The sequence below is a fragment of the Odocoileus virginianus genome, chromosome 4 (assembly GCF_023699985.2).
Source record: "Odocoileus virginianus isolate 20LAN1187 ecotype Illinois chromosome 4, Ovbor_1.2, whole genome shotgun sequence".
Lineage (NCBI taxonomy): Eukaryota > Metazoa > Chordata > Mammalia > Artiodactyla > Cervidae > Odocoileus > Odocoileus virginianus.
The window spans coordinates 45,541,839-45,559,029 of NC_069677.1; the positions used below are offsets into that span (position 1 = coordinate 45,541,839).

General features: G+C 35.7%; 1 pseudogene; it reads left to right on the top strand.

Annotated features, from left to right (window-relative positions):
* The first annotated feature begins 12,841 nt into the window (after positions 1–12,841).
* LOC139034913 (U6 spliceosomal RNA) lies at positions 12,842–12,939 on the top strand (annotated as a pseudogene).
* Positions 12,940–17,191: the final 4,252 nt, after the last annotated feature.

Genomic DNA, 17,191 nt, shown 5'->3' on the forward strand with positions numbered 1-17,191 from the left:
TTATATTCTGTGTGATAAAAGATTCCCCAAAGGGTAATTTTTTGAAGTTATTATGGAAAGATAATCTATTATGCTATTATTTGTATTTAAGTCTCCCTGTATCTTTCTTTCTCTTCCATTTAGAAAAAGTTGGCTGGGTTTGAACTCTACAGTTGTCAGAAGAAGAATCTCCTTTTTTCTGAAAACCTGGGTGTTTTAAGGGAAGTATGCCAGGTAATCACAGAGAGGGGATGCTGCTGCTGCTAAGTCGCTTCAGTCGTTTCCGACTCTGTGCAACCCCATAGACGGCAGCCCACCAGGCTCCTCTGTCCCTGAGATTCTCCAGGCAAGAACACTGGAGTGGGTTCCCATTTCTTTCTCCAATGCATGCATTCATGCTAAGTCACTTCAGTTGTGTCCAACTCTGTGCAACCCCATAGACGGCAGCCCACCAGGCTCCTCTGTTCACAGGATTCTCTGGGCAAGAATACTGAAGTGGATTGCCCTTTCCTTCTCCACAGAGAGGGGAGAAAGACAGAAAAGCTCCTGAGGTGAGGAGAAATATTAGATATTAGTCCCGAGATTAGAGAGAGCAGACAGATTTGAAAGTATCATTACCAAATATTTGTGCTTTGCCAGAAATGGGAACTGAACATATTTTGAAAGAAAATACTTGCTCAGTAAATCTAGGGAAGCTGGATGCTAGGTATCAAGGCCTTCAGCCTCAGGAAAGATTTCCAGCAAGAGACCCTATGGGCCTAGACAATATGACCACCAAATACACAGGAACGGAAATACCTCACTCTGAATTAGACAGTTCCGAACTTTGCAAGAACAAGTTGGGGAAGTGGAAATTCAACAGAGAAGTGTAGTAATGACTGAGACTGAAATTACCATCAATTCAATGAGATCTTTAATGAGAACTTATAGTTCGATTAACATTTTTTATACAATTTGTACCTGCTATCGAGCAGGTGGATCATGTAGCACAAACGTGCTGTCTTATTTCTCATAATGTCAGCTCTCTGCCACAGGTATACATATATCCCTCCCCTCTTGAGTCTCCCTCCCACCCCCAACACGATCTCACCCCTCTAGGTTGTCACAGAGCATAGGGTTGAACTCCCTGCGCCAGACAGGAACTTCCTATTAGCATATTATACACATGGTCTTCCCCGGTGGTTCATATGGTAAAAAAAAATCTGCCTGCAATGTGGGAGATCCAGGTTCTCTCCCTGGATCAGGAAGGTTCCCCGGAGAAGGAAATGGGAAGCTACTCTAGTATTCTTGCCTGGAGAATCCCATGGATAAAGGAGCTAGGTGGACTACAGTCTATGGGGTTGCAAGAAGTCACAAACGACTGAAGCAACTTAGCATGCACGCACACATACACATGGTAATATATAGGTTTCAATGCTACTTTCTCAATGCATCTCACCCGCTCTTTCCCCTCCCACGTCCACAAGTCTGCGCTCTATCTGCATCTCCACTGCTGCCCTGCAAATAGATTCAGCACGAGTATTTTTCTAGATTCCATATATGTGTGTTAATATCTGATATTTGTTTTTCTCTTTTTGACTTGCTTCACTCTGTGCAACAGGCTCTAGTTTCCTCCATTTCAGTTCAACTGATTCACATTTCTTTCTTTTTATGACTAAGTAATATCCAATTGCATATCTGTACCACATCATCTTGATCCATTCATCTGTCAATAGGCATTTATTGACATGCCAATTCATCTGTCAATTCATCCATTCATCTGTCAATAGGCATTTATTGACAATAGGACATGCTTCCATGTCCTGGCTATTGTAGAGTGCTGCAATGTTATTTCTCACATTTTAATCAAGAGTTGTAGAACTCTGAAGGATTTGTAGAACTTGATATTTGTAGGATTCTGAAATACTATTTACCTTGGCATTTATCTTTGCTGCTACTGCTAAGTCACTTCAGTCATATCTGACTCTGTGCGACCCCATAGATGTCAGCCCACCAGGCTCCCCCGTCCCTGGGATTCTCCAGGCAAGAACACTGGAGTGGGTTGCCATTACCTTCTCCAGTGCATGAAAGTGAAAAGTGAAAGTGAAGTCGCTCAGTTGTGTCTGACTCTTAGTGACCCCATGGACCGCAGCCTACCAGGCTCCTCCATCCGTGGGATTTTCCAGGCAAGAGTACTGGAGTGGGGTGACATTGCCTTTTCTGGGCTTTTATCTCTAGCCTAACATTTAGGAGCTAGAGTATTAAAATAGAGGAAAAATCCCTTTATTCCTAAAAAAGACTTTTACTTTGCAATTTTCTCCATCAGAATGTATTTAGTCATATTTTTTGTGTTTCTAACACCCATCCTTACTTTCAACAGATGGATGCAAAAAAACTAGCAATTGTCATCTTTAGCCATTCTTAGAATGAGTACTTATTATTTTTATATGCTCAGAAAAGTTTCTCTTTTGAAGGCACTTACAGTGGGAAAAAAAAATTTATTTAAATGATCATGGGTGTCTGCTAAGAAATCCAGAATTCTCTGCAGAAAGTACTGGAAGCCACCAATTCAAATATGGAAATCAACACTGCACACTGAGATTATTTTGTTCTAAGTTCACCATCATGCTCAACTACTTTGTTAGTTCCCTAAGAGATGCATCTTTCTCTTTCCTAGGCAATAATTACGTGCCCTAGTGCATTTATTTATGATATTCAAACTGATGAGTTAATAGAAGAAACATGTATTGCTAGTTAGTAGGAAATAACCATTTAGTCACTAATTTGCAATGAGATCTTAGACAATTTGCAATTTCCTGGAACTCAGTTTTCTCAATTGTAGTGAAAGTGAATATATGTTTGCTAACATCCCTCCCAGACATTTTACCCAAATTCTTTGATTTTTACAGTAACCAGGGAAAACTAATCTACTCTAAGAGGCTCTGAAGAAGCCTTAGAAAGTAAGGATAAGGAGGAGCCTGTCCATATTATGGTATAAAAATAATGACTGCTCTCCAAAATCTGAATGATCCAACAAATCTGAGGACCTCAGAATTACTCTTATTTTTATAATAACAATTTCCCCAAGTAAAACATTCAACAGTATTTTGTACTTGAAAGTAGTAAAGGGTATAAAGAATGCAACAGGAAAAATTATCCAAAGGTTGGAAATAAGGTAGAATGATAAGGATAATTTTTTAACATTATGATAAAACACTTTCTAATAATTCCACTGTATTATTTTTACTCTCTTGAGGAGACATAACTTTCTATGACAGATTATCCATAAGTGATTCAGGCCTAAGCATTTTATAACCCTATAAACTCAGGGATTTGTTTACATCAAATTGATGAACGGTGAGCTTCTCCCCTTACCTGGTGGAGAAAATAACCCCAAAGTTCATGGAGGCATGTCCTGTAGGATATAAACCTTATTTCATCATTCTTTTTGCCACTGATTATAAATCCTAGTTTCTTATGGTCTCTTTAGATAACTTCCTGGCTTCCCTGATAGCTCAGTTAGTAAAGAATCTGCCTGCAATGCCGGAGACCTGGGCTCAATCCCTGGGTTGGAAAGATTCCCTGGAGAAAAGAAAGGCTACTGGCTCCAGTATTCTGGCCTGGAGAATTCCATAGACTGTATAGACGATGGGGCCACAGAGAGTCAGACATGACTCAGTGACTTTCACTTCATTTCACTTCACTGTCATTCTACCTGTTACCTCATCATTCAGTCAAAGAAAGCTATAACCTACGCCTGGTTATCTGTTTTGTATGAGATTATGTTACAAGCAGTTTGTAAACTGTGCTTTCAGAAGTGGGATTTTCCTAGAAAGAATAGTTTCTTTCCTTAAAAAAAAGCACCAAAAAAGTCCCCTCTAATCCAGTTTCCTACATTTTTTAAAGCTCCATTCTGTTACAAAACAAGTTTAATAGATGGTGCTGATCATATTTTCATATGCTCCATAATCACCAATTTTGGTTTCTCACCCTCTTCACCTCTTTAGCATAGAGTTTACCTATGTATAAAAGACTTCTCATATCTGAGAGAATTGGCTCTTCCTTCTCCCCTTAGCTTAAACTGAAACAAAGAGCAAATCTTGACAATTCACCTATTATAATAGTACTTCTATTTTTTTATTTAACAGAAAACAGCGTGTCTTCTTAATGGTAAAGATGAAGTGACAGAAAATAAATGAGTTTCTATATTTAAATCAAGGATTTTGTTACCAAAGCAACCAGAATCTACAATTATATAAAGCAGACCATTTCCTATGATAAGAATACAACCAGAAATATGCTGGCAATGAACTGATCTTAGAAATTATAATTATTTAAAGAAATGAAAAAAATGACATTTTTACAATTTACTAATGAGTACAGTAATATCTTAAAGTGATCATCTGTTCCTGTTATTTTTAATCCTCATGAAAATGAAAACATTTTTTTTTAAACAACACACCTCTAGACACAGAGGAAATGACTATGAAATTTTAGGGGACCCCAGAAGGAAAACACAAATACTTTTTTAAGATCAGCCACATTTATCACCTGGCAAAAGTTGCTATGGTAACTCCCAACTGGAGTTGAACCTGGCCTTCATTTTACTTTAAACTTTGGATCCATGAAACACAATAGCCAGGATAAAATTATTGGGAGTATGTTCATGAATAGTCTTCCCAGGTAGCTCCAGTGGTAAAGAACCCACCCATCAATGCAGGAGATGCAAGAGTTCAATCCCAGGGTCGGGAAGATACCCTGAAGGAGGGCATGACAACACACTCCAGTATTCTTGCCTAGAAAATCTCATGGACAGAGGAGCCTGCTGTGCTTTAGTCCATAGGGTCACAAAGAATCAGACACAGCTGAAGCAACTTAGCATGCACACACACACGTTCATTGAGTATACAAATATTACATCAGAACTGTAAAGAAACTAATGAGTCGTAAAGATATTTTTAATTGAGATTGATTTAACAACTTGTTAAAATTTACCTGTGTGACATGGGGGTTGCTTTTATTGTCAGAGTTGTTTTAGTTACTTTTTCAGTATCTTTAACTCTTAAAACTCCTTTCATTTGCTTTTAATATTAGGTTGAATGGACAAATTCACCGTTATGTAAAAACTAGACTAAGCTATAAATTCTCTTCTTATAGTCCTTGTCAAATGTAAAAGGACTAAGTATAATACTATTCATTTTGACTACTATGAAAATTTATTTTCCTCAAATTTCCCTATTAGTACATTTGTTGAGATGTGTGAGTTGGCAGAAGACAGTTCAGAAATTATTCAATATCAAAAGCAAAATTAAAGACAAACATCAAGTTTGTACTTGACATCAAGTTTGCACTTGACTTGTAACACCATTTTCATGGCAAAAGGTAGTATCTGAAACTATATAAGTATTTTGTTTCTGTTTCTTTCTAAATAGTATATGACTATATTAAAGTTACCAATTTGCAGCTGTATAGTAATAGATTCTGCTGCTCGATTTCTTGGAAATATTCTGAGACTTCCACTTGGGAATGAAACATACTAAAGATATGTAAGAAAGAAAAAAATGCAAATCTTTTCCTCCTGCTTCTCTTCCTCCCCTTTATAAACAGTGTAAGGCCAACTCAACAGATGGGACCAAACAAGGTTTACATTCACACAGGATCAGGAAAGAGGGAGGCAGGTGAGTGACTTGGAGCAGGGTTGGCCACCCAAGATGGGAGCAGGGAGTCTACCTAGAGTAAGCTCAGCGGGTGGACTGTGGGAGGCCAGACAGGGCAAAGAAAGGCTTCTGCACAGGAGGGCAGCCCAGGACAGGATTTCAGAGCATGAGCAGGTGGAGGAGGGCATCCACATAAGTCAGTGACTTGAGCTGTTGCCAAACCAGAGTGAGAAAGGCATTCAATTAAAGTAGGAGGATTGACCTGGTAGTGAGTGCCAGAGCCCAAGTGGGCTGGAGATGGCCTCACCAAGGGGCATCCCTGGGGGGAGAGTGGTGGGGAGGTGTTCTGTCCATGAGTGCTGCAGGAGATGGGCCCTATCCATGGCTGACTGAGTAAGCTTCTGTATTAAACACAATGGAAGCAAGTTTCTTATTATTTGAAAACACCATTACAAATATGGAAAAGGAGAAATTCAGAATGAACCCTGGAATGTTAAATGCAATTGGATTTATTGGTAGAAACTCATGGTTTTTAATCTATAGTAACATATATATGTATATAGAGAGACAAGTATAGATATGTGCTTATATATGTGAGAAATTCTTAAAAAGATGGGAATAACAGACCACCTTACCTGCCTCCTGAGAAATTTACATGCAGGTCAAGAAGCAACAGGTAGCACCAGACATTCAAAATTGGAAAAGGAGGATGTCAAGGTTGTATATTGTCACTCTGCTTATTTAACTTATATGCAGAGTACATCATGCAAGATGCTGACTAGATGAAGCATAAGATGGAATCAAGACTGCTGGGAGAAGTATCAATAACCTCAGAGATACAGATGACATCACCCTTATGGAAGAAAGCTAAGAGGAATTGAAGAACCTCTTGATGAAAGTGAAAGAAGAGAGTGAAAAGGCTGACTTAAAATTCAACATTCAAAAAACTAACACCATGGCATCTGGTCTCATCTTTTCATGGCAAATAGAAGGGGAAACAATAGAAACAGTGAGAGACTGTATTTTCTTGGGCTCCAAAATCACTGTAGATCATGACTGCAGTCATGAAATTAAAAGATGCTTGCTCCTTGGAAGAAAGGCTATGACAAAACTAGAGAGCACATTAAAAAGCAGAGACATTACTTTACCAACAAAGGTCCGTAAAGTCAAAGCTATGGTTTTTCCAACAGCCATGTGTGGATGTGAGAGTTGGACCAAAGAGAACGCTGACTGGCAAAGAATTGTTGTTGTTGAACTGTGGTGTTGGAGAAGACTCTTGAGAGTTCCTTGGACTACAAAGAGATCAAACCAGTCAATCCTAAAGGAAATCAGTCCTGAATATTCATTGGAAGGAATGATACTAAAGCTCCAATACTTTGGCCACCTGATGCAAACAACTGATTCATTAGAAAAGACCCTAATGCTGAGGAAAATTGAAGGCAAGAGGAGAAGGGGATGAAAGAGGACGAGATGGTTGGATGGTATCACTGACTCGAAGGACATCAGTTTGAGCAAGCTCCAGGAGTTGGTGATGGACAGCGAAGCCTGCATGCTGCAGTCCATGGGGTGACAAAGAGTCATACACTACTAAGTGACTTAACTTATATTTACGCATATGTGTATGTATATGTGTATGTCTTTATTTTTCCCTATTTAGCTTTGAGAGCAATGTACCCCAAAAGCAGAGAACAGCTTGGTATTTGAATGCCATTTTCCACTAAAAGGAAATAGGCCTCCTCATAAGAAAGACTGATTCTGAAAAAGACTTATGTGTTGTGCCAAAAAGTAGGAGAGAGTGCTCCAAAAATTAAGGGGACATGTCAATAGGACAAGAAAATCCAATGTGAAGGAGCTCTTCCTAGTCAAATTAGGACAGTTTTGTTTTTAAATGATGTTTATTGTCAACAGACTATAAACCAATCATTCAACCATACTAATAGAAAAATAAGTGAATAAATTCAGAGTTTGACAACAAATAGGATATTTATATAGTTTCAAAGTATCTCTTAATGAAATATATATTAATTACAAAGGTGGGAAGTATAATTTTATAGAGGAGAAGCCTGGAAGACACCACTGCAATCAAATGATCAAAGTAAACATCAATGATGGGACCAATGGAAACTGTGCACCCCTGATGGATGCAAGGAGAAGAATACAGTATCACCTCTATCAATAAAATGTTCCTGCCAAAATGTATAACCTAACTCTAATCCAAAGGAAGTGAGGAAAATCCAAGTTTTCAGGATGTTCTCCAAAATAATTGGCTGTACACTTCTAAAGTATTGAGGTCGTGAAAATCAAAGATAGGTTAAAAAACGTTCCAGAGAGAAGAGACAACTATATGTGAAGTGTGATTCTCCATCATTTTGATAGAGAAGATAGAGTTGGGATGATTAGCGAAACATGATCAGGGTCTGACAATTAGGTGGCATAATGTATCAACACTATTACACTCATTTTGATGGTTTTATTACAACCTGTGGGAGAATGTCTTTGTAGCAAATACAGTTTGGGGGAAGGGTGGGATATCATGTCGCAACTTAGTCTCAAATGGTTGAGAGAAAGAAGTCTTTTGTACTGTACTTTGCAACTTTTCTGAAAGTTTGAGATTAATTTCCCTTTCAGATATGTGTATGTTAGTCGCTTAGTCACTTTCCATGGACTGTAACCTGCCAGGCTCCTCTGTCCATGGGATTCTCCAGGCAAGAATACTGGAGTGGGTTGCCATTCCTTTCTCCAGGGGATCTTCCTGACCCAGGGATTAAACCCAGGTCTCTTGCATTGCAGGCAGATTCTTTACCACCAGAGAACATTTTTAAAATATAAACATCACTCTAATATTTTTCAAAACAGAAAGAGCAATTATTCTTACTTACCCTCTCCTTCTTTAAATACTCTCCCTACTCTATTCTATCACCAACATTATAACACTATAATGATAGAAAACAGACTTTAATTACCTAAATATAAGTAAAATTTAAGGCTTCGAGTCAATTTCCTTTACTTTGTCATTTTTTAGTGTTATAAACCATAATGTTATTTTAACATGGTTTCTTGAAGCTCTCAATGTTTTTTTTTTAAAATAGAAATCACTGAAACCAAATATATTACAGTACAGAATTTCATGGTAAAAATATATATATACCAATGGAGTACTATGTTTTTATTGGTACTACAAATAGAAATTCATTATAATTGACTATCCTGCAATATTTTGACAAACCCACTTATAGAAAGAAATACTATGCTAGGACCAAACTCTTGAGTAGAGTCACTAATTTCTATGGAATCAAGGTAATTCTTAGGGCACAATGTTGAAAGGAAGGGCTTGACTCATTTGTGAAAACAGATTTATAATGATAAACTGGATTTTTTTAAACAGTCAAGGGTAATTATAATTTTATGCACTTTAAAAGTTGCATCAAGATTCTCTTAAAATCAAGTTAACATAAAGTCAGTTAGACAAGCTATTATATCAGCCAACTTATGTTGTATTATTTCTCACTAGAAAGTTGACTTTTATACACTGCATTTTATATCCTGTTTTTGCATCAATATATCCATTTCTAACATTCAGTAATGGAAAACCACTATGTATCTTTTAAGATGCATGTTTAACCTAGCAAAATTAAGAATTTCTTTTTTGTACACTGGACTGCATTTTTTTTTTAATGCTTTTACTTTAGAGAAAAATTCTGTGACACACCCAAACTCAAATTTTATTATGAGAAGCATACATTTTCTCCATGTTTAAAATAACACAAATATTAAACACATTTCCATCACTCAACACAATTACAAGGTGAAAACACTGCATATACTGAAGTTAAATATGTGGGATGGAAATAACATGCTCTGCCCATGTCCTTTTGGTGTGTCTTTCAATTCTAATAGAAGACACACTATACAAATTAAAATACAATGTGTAGTTATTCATTCTTAAAATAGTATTCCATTTTATGTCTATATCCCATTTTGGATGAACCTGAAGGATATTATGCTAGGTGACATAAGCCGGTCACAGAAAGACCAATACTGTATAATTTCATTTATATGAGGTATCTAAAACAGTCAAACTCACAGAATCAAAATATGGAATGGGGGTTACCAGGGGCTGGGGGTAAAGGGAAGTAGAGTCTCTATCAACAGGCATAAAGTTTCAGTTAAGCAAGATGAGTAAGCCCTGGAGTTCCACTGTATAGTCTGTACCTTCGGTCAATAATAACGTACTGTATATACTTCAGAATTTTTGAGAGTAAATATCATGTTAATCTTTCTTACCACAATATTTTTAAATCAGAGGATGAACAGTGAACATTGGGCTAATTCTATAGGTATTTTTCCAAACATAACTTGCTAATTAGTGTGAGCTAGTTTGATAGTCCATATTATTATCCTGCTTAGATGGTTAAAAAAAAAAAAAAAGAAATTCAGATTTAAGTCACCCAATATTAGCATTCCATGTGTGAGTGTGTGTGTGTGTATGTTATGGGGCAGAAGGAAAGATAAGCCTTTAGATCTAAAATTTCTGAGGTTATTTTGTTTATGAACATGTCAAAACTTTACTTTTCACACTAGTATAATCTAATACATTTGCCTATTCTGCTTTTTTAAGAACAGTAATTGTTATCTGTTAAGAAGAAAGTATCTGGACAAGAATTTGAAAGTGAAGAAGCAATTGCTGAAATCAAAAGTGTGTGGTGCAATAACATTCTGACAAAAGCAGTGGCCTTCTCAGTGAGTTGAGATGAACACAAACATAAAAGAATTGCCTCTTGCCAACTTTCTTTAGAGAGCCCAGCCATCCATGTGTGATGGAATAAATTTGAAAGTCCAGATGATGCAGGAGATACTTGGAAAGATGAGCCAGAACATTCAGTTAACTTTCAAATTTATTTCCTCACACATGGATGACCATTCAGCTTAAATGAAAACAGAAGCACAGCTCATCTACAAATACGCCCAAGAAATGTTTGGCTTGGTTTCAGAAAATATGATCATCTTCTTTGGCTCAACTGATTTGCTTGGCATGCTTTAAAAGAGGTACTTTCTCATCTTAATTTTTACATCATCAGATCAGATATTAGATCACCCAACACAGAATTTGCATACAACAGTAAAACATCTGATCTGATTTTTAAATGGCAGACATGGTCATAGTCAGTAATCAGTCCATTAAAAACAACAACAACAACTTTAATGCACAACAAATGAGCAGCCAAGCCAGGAATACATTCAAAAATGCCTTTTTCATGACTGCATTTTTTCTAACGAATTGCTTTGTTCATTCAATTTCTTGAAAAGACTAATTTCCTTTCCATGCCTCTTTTGGGTCAATCCCTATTCAATGCAGCATGTTTTTGAAGCTGTTTCCTTTTAATGAGCTGTAGATGTTTTTTTATTTTCTTATTTGGAAATCAACCTCAAACAAATTTTAGTAAAAGCACAAAAATTATTTATTGGGGTAGGGAGTATCTATACATATATTGCATGACATTTAAGGCTAGGTAATACCATTAGTTGGTTTTAGGAAAACATTTTTATACGGGTTGTAGTTTATTATTATCCCTATTATGTAGGAGAGTCCCATCACGAAATTTACCCTGTAGTTTTATTGTTTTCTGGTGTGTTTTAGATGCTTTACTGAACTATGTGACTCTAATATCAAATGATCTAATATCTGATATGTTGCTGTAAAATTAAGATAAGAGTACTACTTTTAAAGCATGTTAGGCCAATCAGTTGAGCAAAAGAAAAAAAATTATGTCTTTATGTGATGTTTTTAAGCTTTTCTTTGGTTTGTTCAGCTTTTGAGACAAGGCTGATTGTTTAAGCTTAAAGTATACAGCATAATGATTTGATTTACATATATTACGAAATGATTACCACAGTAAGCTTGGTGAATATCCATTACCTCACATAGATACAAATTTTTTAAAAATATTTTTTCTTTGTGATGAGAATTCTTAGGATTTACTCTTAACAACTTTCATATATAATACACAGTGGTATTCATTATATGACTCATGTAATATATTATTAGTATTATTGGATAAGGTCCATTTGATATGAAGCTGAGTTCATCATTACAAAGCATGGTCATGATAAGAAATGTACCCTCATATAAATTCACTGTCCACTGAGAGCAGTCAGCAATAAAGTATAGAAATTCCTCATATTTTAGACCTGTAGATAGAAGACTGAGAACTAGATTAACAGTTAAGAGGTGTAATATCTGATCCAGGTTTTCTCCTTTTTGATTCTGTGACTAACCATGCATCATTTGAACTCTGAACTATAGCCTTTTCATTTATACAATAAAAGTAACAATAGTTGTAAGTATAAAGAGAAGTAAAATCCAAAATATATATGTACAGAAATATAGTAATTTATTATACCTGGCTAATTAAAATCTAACTTCAGCTACACTTTGCACAAAGTAATATAAGATTGCTAAAGGAACGCTGAAATTATTACATTAGACCTAAGTTTAAAATTCAACTCAGAATCTTTTTGAGGGCTTTTTAGATATGATCAAAGCACCAAGATTTAAAGTATGAATATCTACCCTCAGTTCTCTATGTCCAGTTGGGGTTGGGGAGAAACATGTAATAGCTACTAATCTCTGTTTTTAATCATCTCTGCTTTTAAAAGTTCTCTATGTCTAATCCATTTCAATTTCATCATTAAAGTTGAGCTTTTGGAAGGTACAATTATCATCAAATGATTTTACTTCCACCCCACAAGGGTTTTCTTTCTATATTGATTCTGCATGGATTATGTCCTATTTAATATTTCCTTCTAACTTCTAGTAGCACTGGGTAATTATGAATTAAGTTAATAAGTTTTTTCCTTTCAGTGAGAGAGAATTTCACATGTAAAAGCATGAATGAATAAGCAAGTACAGCCACTAGATCTTATCATTAATCAGTCTCTTGAGAAAACACTACCCCCTTGGCATATCACATTGTATTTTAGCTTATTTTGTGTCTCTTCTGCTACTGTGTTCTGTTAACCTCTTAAAAACCACATTTATACCATGAAAAAATCTTTTTGTTGCCAATGCTTCCCTTAATAGTTACTGAAATTATTCAGTAAACAGAAAGAATCCAAAGAGTAATAACAAATATTCTCCTTGCAGTGAGTGTAAGATGGAAAAAATGACTGTCATCTCTGCATACCTTTAAAAGCCTGAGCATCTCACAGTGCAGAGGATTATTCAAGTGCCAAAAGGACATATTATAAAACTGGAGTGATACAGAGATTAGCATGGTTCCCATACAAGGATGACAGGCAAATTCGTGAAGCACTGCATATTCTGGTGGCTTCCCAAGTAACCTTCGTGGTAAAGAATCCGCCTGCCAAACAGAAGACATGGGTTCAATCATTGGGTCTGGAAGATCCCCTGAGTATTCTTGTCTGGGAAATCTGATGGACAGAGGAGTCTGGTGGGATATAGTCCATGAGGTCACAAGAGTGAAACACAGCTCGGCATCTAAGCACAAAATACAATTAGTTTTTATACAGTATGGTCTGTCAATGTAAGCATTAACTTAAATAATGTTACAAATTTACCAAATCACTTAAATATCTTCCTGGAAAGATAAGACCACAATACCTAAATCCTGCTGCGTGCAAGCAGAACCACGTGCCTGATCTCTGGACAATGCAACATGAGTGGAAGGGATAAAGGCCAACTCTGGGTCCAACTCCCTGACACCTCATTAATGATCTGTGCTCTTTCTCCTCATTCTACCAAAATGATGCCAGAGTGACCTAGAAGTCACAAAATGGTGAGATGATACAACCACAAGATGGAAGCAATCTAGGCTGCCTGAGAGATCACTTGGTATAGAGCCACCAACCCAACATTGAACTATAATGCAAGCAAAATCAAACCAACTGCATTAAGCCACTGAGATTTTCAGGTCCTTTGTTATGCCCTACTCTAACAAAAGAATAGAGAGCATATTCTAAGGAAAACATTGGCCAACTAAGTAAACTGGAATTCCCCGAAAGAAACAACCAAGTGTTTCCATGTTAAAAGAACAGAAATCAATAGTACATTCCTTCCTATGGGGATTTTAAAAGATAGCTTTTTCTTTTTTTTCTTTACTAACCAAATTTAGAATGTAATACCTGCTTAAGATGACTCTACTGTTCTAAAAGCCAGAAGACAGAGGTTTCCAGCTCTGTTATGTACAGAGTCCATTTCTCTGGGCCGCAGTTTCCTTATCTATTAATTAAAAACAAACAGCTATACAAGATAATCTCTACTGTTCATTCTAAGTCTATAATACTAAGCCCATAAATCTAAAATATATTCTTAGATCTACATTTTCTAAGTAACAGGATTTATAAAATCCAAAAAAACCAAGAAATTTGAAGAAACTTAGCAAGAAAAATAAGCAAAGCTAAAATTCATGTTTTGAAACAGTTTTATCAAGCTCTTAGTAAAGTGAAAATATGGATGTCATTAAAGAATTAAGGAAGTTGATATTTTATAAAGAGTTTGAACACAAACTTGCTATAGGAAAAATATAAGTTTTCTCCAAAAATAGGCTGAGAATTCAAATTGGCTACACCCGTTCAATACATTATATCCAGTAAAGTCTAAATCATATAAATCATAGATAATATGTTTTGCAACAGGAGAAAAGGAAAGAATGTAATGTGGTTAAGGTGCTAGGCTGTGGATATAGTCAGTATAAGTCTCTCAGTTCTACTTTAACCAGCAAGGTGACCTTGGTCAAGCTACTTTACTTCATTCTTAGTGTTCACAACTGTAAATTTGGAAGATTAATAATACCTGCTTCACGGGGCAGCTGTTATGTGCGCTAAATACGTGAACATATGTAAAATACTTCAAACAATGCCCACATACAGTTAGTGTAAGTGTGTAATATAAGTTTGCTATTGTTACACATTGAATTTATATTAAAAGTAATTTTTCCTTGTTCAAATAGCTTTACTATACAGCACAGTTATTAATTTAGAACTATATAAGGAACTGATTTAATGTTATTTTTCCAGTGCTATCAAAAACTGCAAATTATGCACCATGATATAACAGTTTTATTCTTTTTAACTGATCCTATGTAAATCTCTCTAGTTGAGTACATTAATAACACTAGGCTAATTCAGATTAAGATTCTCTCATTAAAACTTGTACTTTGGCATAAAGCAAAATTATGAATATGAATAGTTCCAAGAAGAGAAAAAGGCAGCAACTTGAAGTTAAAGTTTAATACAGTGTAGCAACGCTTCCAGAGAAGGATCAAGATATTTGTATAGCTTGAATATTATATGGTTTTATCAAATTGTTAAAACAAAGGACTAAAAACACCAAACTAAAATTCAAGATTCTTTAAATATGAGATCAAAACAATGTGAGTAAATAAACACAATACCAAGGAGTATGAAGTTAAAACAGAGCTGAATAAAATGCATTAAGGGTAAGTTAGTACAACTGTTTTAAAAAGACAACACACAAACATTTTAGAGTGTTAGACTCAAAGCTAACATCATTAGCTCACTTCAAAGATATCATGTTGACAGCTATTTTTCACTGTATGGCAAACTAGATAACCTAAGACCTCACTCTATCAAAAACCTGGAAACACTGGCTAAGGTGTAATAAATATGCTTTGAAAAGCAAAGCTCAAAAAGAGAAAGGAAAGTTCCCAGAGTCACCAAATTTAAGTAGAAGCTGAACACAAGAGTGACATTAGACCTCAAGCAGTAATGAAAGGTTTGGCTGTAATTACTGCAGAGAAAGAAGATGACCAAATCTATGGCCTTTGGAGAGAAGGAAGTGGGGAATCAAAATGCTTACTTTATGTGAGGAATGCAAAGGGCTACATACTCAGTGAAAGGTTAGGGAAGAATAAATTTATCATCAAGCAAAGGATGAGAAAGAAGTTTCTTTGTTGGGGGGTCAGTTTCTATGTTGGTGCTCCAAGTGAAAAGGAAATAATGAAGGTGGAGGGAGAAAGGACAAAAGAAGAATAGAAAGGAAAAAAAGAGTGAAAAAGAAAATGGAAGAAAGGACAGAGGGAAAGGGAGAGAAGAGAGAGAGGGAGACCCCAAAGAGAATTAGTAACCACAGTTTAAGTTTGAGGACTGATTTTTATGACTTGCCTTGTCCTAGAAGACTGAAGCTGAGAAGTTATCATTAAAATGTTTTCTGAGAAAACACAGGTACATGAAAAGGTTGTTCAACAACACTAATTAGAGAAATGCAAATCAAAATGACAATGAGATGCCACCTCCCACCTGTCAAAATGGTTGTTTTCAAAAAGACAACAAACAAACCTTGGCAAAGATGTGGTGAGAAGGGAAACCTTGTGCATCGTTGGTGGGGATGTGAATTGATGCATATACTATGCAAAAGAGGATTGAGAAATTCTACCTCCGAGTATTTATCCAAAGAAAATGAAAACACTAACTTGAAAAGGATTTAAGCACCTCAAGTTCACTGCAGCATTATTTACAATAGCCAAAACACAGAAATTAATCATTGATGGGTGAATACATATGGAAAATATGATGTATATACATACATACAACAGAATATTATTCTACCATAAAAAAAGAAGGAAATCATGCCATTTGCAACAACATGGATGGACTTTGAGGGCATTATGCTTAAGCGAAAGAAGCTAGAAGACAAATATATGTGAAATCAAGAAAAAAAATTCATTGATTCATAGATACACTGAACAGATTTGTGGTTGACAGAGGCTGGGTGTGGGATGTGGTAGGTAGGTGATGAACAAAGTGGGTGAAACTTTAAAATCAGTATCTTTGCTATTTTCTTCTTTAAGACTTTCTTATCTTGTGTTACACTATTGCTGCTATTTTAAATTACAGATAGCCTTTTTAAAAAATGAGGAATTACTTTACTTATTTTGTATCTATTCTTCAGTTTTTAAAAGCTACATAGCACTCAAAATGGCAGTGAAGATACAGAAAACAACCTAAGTGTCTGTCAATGAATAAAGATATGGAATATATACACAATGAAATCTTATTCAGTCATGTGAAAGAAGGAAACTCTGCCTTTTTCAACAACATGGAGATATTTGGGGTGTTCTGTTAAGAGAAATAAGTCAGAGAAAGACTAATATTGCATGATATCACTTATATGTGGAACCTTAAGAAATAGTCAAACCCATAAGCAAAATAGTAAAGTGGTTGTCAGAGGCTGGGAGTTGGGAAATAAGTTGAGGTTGGGAAAATGGTACAAACTTTCAGCTGTAAAATGAATAAGATTTGATGATATAATGGAAAGCATGGTGACTAAGTTGATAACATGATAACACTATACAATTGAAATTGGCTAAGAGTAGAACTTAAATATTCAACAAATTTATAAGAAAGAGGGTTGTGCTAATTAGATGGAGAAATCCTTTCACAATGCATATGCATATAAAATCAATGTGATTTATACTCTAAATCTTAATTTTTTTGTCAATTCTGCCTCAATGAGGCAATTCTGCCTCAAAGAAAAAATTCTTACACACTACTTTATTATGTAGATATATTTACATGTATTTAACCACTCCACTACT